This window comes from Schistocerca serialis, unplaced genomic scaffold (genome assembly GCF_023864345.2).
Source record: "Schistocerca serialis cubense isolate TAMUIC-IGC-003099 unplaced genomic scaffold, iqSchSeri2.2 HiC_scaffold_1198, whole genome shotgun sequence".
NCBI classification, from domain to species: domain Eukaryota; kingdom Metazoa; phylum Arthropoda; class Insecta; order Orthoptera; family Acrididae; genus Schistocerca; species Schistocerca serialis.
Genome location: NW_026047401.1, coordinates 75,001 through 80,000, shown reverse-complemented (window position 1 = coordinate 80,000; position 5,000 = coordinate 75,001). Strand labels below are relative to the sequence as shown.

The following is a 5,000-nucleotide window of genomic DNA, read 5'->3' as shown; positions in this document are numbered from 1 at the left end:
GCAACGGGGTCCGCCTCGGGACGCACGAGCACGCACGAGGCGCGTCGCACGCCTTCAGCTCGCCCCACCGGCAGGACGTCCCACGATACATGCCAGTTAAACACCGACGGGCGGTGAACCAACAGCGTGGGACACAAATCCAACTACGAGCTTTTTAACCGCAACAACTTTAATATACGCTATTGGAGCTGGAATTACCGCGGCTGCTGGCACCAGACTTGCCCTCCAATAGATACTCGTTAAAGGATTTAAAGTGTACTCATTCCGATTACGGGGCCTCGGATGAGTCCCGTATCGTTATTTTTCGTCACTACCTCCCCGTGCCGGGAGTGGGTAATTTGCGCGCCTGCTGCCTTCCTTGGATGTGGTAGCCGTTTCTCAGGCTCCCTCTCCGGAATCGAACCCTGATTCCCCGTTACCCGTTACAACCATGGTAGGCGCAGAACCTACCATCGACAGTTGATAAGGCAGACATTTGAAAGATGCGTCGCCGGTACGAGGACCGTGCGATCAGCCCAAAGTTATTCAGAGTCACCAAGGCAAACGGACCGGACGAGCCGACCGATTGGTTTTGATCTAATAAAAGCGTCCCTTCCATCTCTGGTCGGGACTCTGTTTGCATGTATTAGCTCTAGAATTACCACAGTTATCCAAGTAACGTGGGTACGATCTAAGGAACCATAACTGATTTAATGAGCCATTCGCGGTTTCACCTTAATGCGGCTTGTACTGAGACATGCATGGCTTAATCTTTGAGACAAGCATATGACTACTGGCAGGATCAACCAGGGAGCTGCGTCAACTAGAGCTGAGCAGCCGGCCGCCCGGGAGTGTGTCCCGGGGGCCCGCGCGAACACGCAAGCGTCCGCTCAATTATTCTGCAAACAGGAGGAGGCTGAGCTCCCCTGCACCATACACCTCGAAACCCTCTCAGGTCCCGGCGGCGCGCAGCGCCGTCCTAAGTACTTGGTCGGGTTCGAGAGAGGCGCAATCGCCCGGGGTTTGGCGAGTAGACGCTTTAGGTGCGACCACCCGTGCTCCCAACTGAGCTTGCCGCTGCCGACAGAGGCCCGGGAGCGTGCTGTCGTGGCATTGCCGGCGGGAGACAACACGCGCCACCTACGGTGACCGGCAGCTCCAACGCCAGCGCCACAGAAGGACAAAAGCCCCACTTGGGTGCCGAAGCGAACTCTCCCAGCACAGCGCACGCGCCAACACGTCCGCACAGCTGCGATACAAACCACCTGCGAGAACCGCAGAGGCGACCGAGCAGCAGACGGCGTCGCGGCGCCGAGCGCCGGGCGGCGGCGCATCCTCAGCGCACACAGTCCTCAATCGGACCAGCACACTGCAGATGTCCACCGCGCTTCGCACCGGGCCCGCGAGGACCTACTTTGGCCGCACGGCGCCGCGTGCAGGGTGCGCCGGCGCGCAGCTGCGCCGCCTGCCGCCTCCGTCGGCCGGCGCGCCTGCCACTGGCCGCCCCCACCAGCCGGCTGTAGCGCGTGCGCCCACGCACCGCGCGGCCAGCACGCCGGGAGGCCCCCCCTCACCGGCCGGGGACGGTCCCACCCAGCCACCGCCGCGTATCGCTTCACACCCAGATGCCATTCACGTTCGTGGGCATGGTGGGTATCGCTGGAACAACCGGTTGGTAGCTCAACCGATCGTCGCCATCACTGATTCACCTCTAGCGAGAACAACCGCACCACAACGGTTTACCAGTTGTTCATTTGCGTAACGTCACCAGCAAACGTAGGCGTCCATCGCCATTTGCAAATTCAACGATTGTTGCATGCCTGTGTCAGGTGTCACGACACACTATGTCTGCCCACATACACGCAACAACATGTGCACGCTTCGCGAACACGTGGAAGGTGGCCCCCGTACGTATGCGATGTCCATTGCGCGAACGACTGTCAACCGGCCTCTGTCGCATGTCGCAGATGTGGAACGCAGTGCACCATGCTATCACGGTGTGTGAGAAGAGACGACTACGTCTGACAACACGCGCCACTACATCAACAGACGGCTCATGCTGATCGCCATCCAGGGCATACCACACTGCAATCCAGCTCTTATAGGGAGACGACACGTAGCTGAGTGCACAACATTTGGACCGCATGGTTCGCCGTTGTTGGCGCAGTCGTTGTACGGTCACATGTACCACGATGTATCATTCAGTACATGAGGACCAATGTGCAGTACAGTGTGTGATTTGGACGTACAACATCAGCGGACAGTTGACACAGGCCGTACCACAGCGTAGGCTAAGTGCTTCGCCATGCGAATGCCAATGAACAACTGCAAATGCCAATGAACAACTGCAAAGGGCATTGAGCATGTACGTCCTGCTGCCATCCACATTACAGTGTATAGCTGCAAGGTGTTTAACATGAAGCGATACACTGGGGACCGGGCAGTGCGAGTAGCAAACTATATTGCGGGGGTTGCAGTTAGGCAACACTACACTAATTTAACGCGTCGTATGACAATTACAGAGCAGGTTAAGGCCCAACGTGTGTTGGGTTAAGGCCCAACGTGTGTTGGGTTAAGGCCCAACGTGTGTTGGGTTAAGGCCCAACGTGTGTTGGGTTAAGGCCCAACGTGTGTTGGGTTAAGGCCCAACGTGTGTTGGGTTAAGGCCCAACGTGTGTTGGGTTAAGGCCCAACGTGTGTTGGGTTAAGGCCCAACGTGTGTTGGGTTAAGGCCCAACGTGTGTTGGGTTAAGGCCCAACGTGTGTTGGGTTAAGGCCCAACGTGTGTTGGGTTAAGGCCCAACGTGTGTTGGGTTAAGGCCCAACGTGTGTTGGGTTAAGGCCCAACGTGTGTTGGGTTAAGGCCCAACGTGTGTTGGGTTAAGGCCCAACGTGTGTTGGGTTAAGGCCCAACATAGGTTGGGTTAAGGCCCAACATAGGTTGGGTTAAGGCCCAACATAGGTTGGGTTAAGGCGCAACATAGGTTGGGTTAAGGCGCAACATAGGTTGGGTTAAGGCGCAACATAGGTTGGGTTAAGGCGCAACATAGGTTGGGTTAAGGCGCAACATAGGTTGGGTTAAGGCGCAACATAGGTTGGGTTAAGGCGCAACATAGGTTAGGTTAAGGCGCAACATAGGTTAGGTTAAGGCGCAACATAGGTTAGGTTAAGGCGCAACATAGGTTAGGTTAAGGCGCAACATAGGTTAGGTTAAGGCGCAACATAGGTTAGGTTAAGGCGCAACATAGGTTAGGTTAAGGCGCAACATAGGTTAGGTTAAGGCGCAACATAGGTTAGGTTAAGGCGCAACATAGGTTAGGTTAAGGCGCAACATAGGTTAGGTTAAGGCGCAACATAGGTTAGGTTAAGGCGCAACATAGGTTAGGTTAAGGCGCAACATAGGTTAGGTTAAGGCGCAACATAGGTTAGGTTAAGGCGCAACATAGGTTAGGTTAAGGCGCAACATAGGTTAGGTTAAGGCGCAACATAGGTTAGGTTAAGGCGCAACATAGGTTAGGTTAAGGCGCAACATAGGTTAGGTTAAGGCGCAACATAGGTTAGGTTAAGGCGCAACATAGGTTAGGTTAAGGCGCAACATAGGTTAGGTTAAGGCGCAACATAGGTTAGGTTGAGGCGCAACATAGGTTAGGTTGAGGCACAATATAGGTTAGGTTGAGGTACCGTATAGGTTAGGTTAAGGTACAGTATAGTTTAGGTTAAGGTACAGTATAGTTTAGGTTAAGGTACAGTATAGTTTAGGTTAAGGTACAGTATAGTTTAGGTTAAGGTACAGTATAGTTTAGGTTAAGGTACAGTATAGTTTAGGTTAAGGTACACATTGTTGTATGGAAAGGTGTAATGGGGGGGGGGGGGGGGGCGGCCGGTCGGTTTGTTGATTGTGATTATAGTAAGTGGATGCCTGCGGCATCATCTGATTTGCCACGTCAGGATGCACCTTTGGCTCATGACAGGCGGCGCTCCGATTCCATGCTTGTGGCAGACCTGTGTCTTTCATTCCTGCCATTGTTTGTGTGCTGTGAGAGGAGGCAGTATTGTGATGTTGGGTGCACCCCTGTGTAGGACATGTGTGGGTGTTGGTGGCTTAGCTGAGCAATGGTGGTTGTCGGGGGGGTGGGATATTCCGTTTTCTGAGTGGACCTCCCAGTCTGGTTATGACAGTGTGGATTGTCTCATGTGGCGGAGAGGATGCACTGGGTGTTGTTCCATGCTGGTGCTTACATATTGTCTGTGTGCGTGTTACAGGCGGAGAGTAGTGCGTGATAAGAGTGTGTGGCTGCCGTGTGGTTGTGATTGTGAGCAGAGTCTTTCAGCATGTATACGGACAGTTGTATATATTATCTGTATTCTGATGGGTCTATGTATTACTAATCAGCGCCGTGTATACGTTTAATCCGGTTCCAGTCGAAACTGTTGTATCTCTGTACATTAGTGACACGGCGAGCGCGCTATGTAGCTACTCGTCTCGGCAGCTTCCACCGGTGTATGGCAAATGATTATAAGCAATGAGTCGAGTCGTCAATACCGATAGTGTGACGTCACATGTCTGGGGTGGGGGACGCTGCGCCCTTCCGGTGGGTCATGGCCTAGAAAGACGCTCCCCACGCAGGGGGGCTTGGACTGTCATAAACTCTTCCGAGTAATATACTTGCCGTACGTTTTTGCGACTGCGAGTGCAACGCCCACCGGTACCGACATGGATGGAGCGCCTCCTAGCTGACCGCTCAGCATCGGCATTCGTACAGAGAGCAACGCGATCGCGTCTCTAGCTCGTAACTGGTACAGCTCGCAGCTCATGTATAGGGACAGCGGGAATGTCGCATATTGGACATAACTCTTCATGAAACGCAAGTTATAGGGGTGGATTGCACATTGCGACTGCGGGAAAAGTCCGCCGTTCATCCGCTGGAGTTGCGAGTTGGGCGGTTAGGGTGGGGCGCCGGTGGAGTGATTGCCGGTCGACGATTTCGTGCGGCAGAGGCGCTGGCGTTGGGGTGCTGTGG

The 5,000-nt window shown here is 54.2% G+C and overlaps 1 non-coding gene across 1 annotated transcript in view; it reads right to left on the bottom strand.

The window, feature by feature from the left end:
* The window catches only part of LOC126435212 (small subunit ribosomal RNA), a 1,910-nt gene extending 1,118 nt beyond the window's left edge, over positions 1-792 (bottom strand). Inside the window, exon 1 of the ribosomal RNA XR_007579769.1 lies at positions 1-792. This exon is cut by the window's left edge and continues 1,118 nt beyond it. This is a non-coding gene — a ribosomal RNA (small subunit ribosomal RNA).
* Positions 793-5,000: the final 4,208 nt, after the last annotated feature.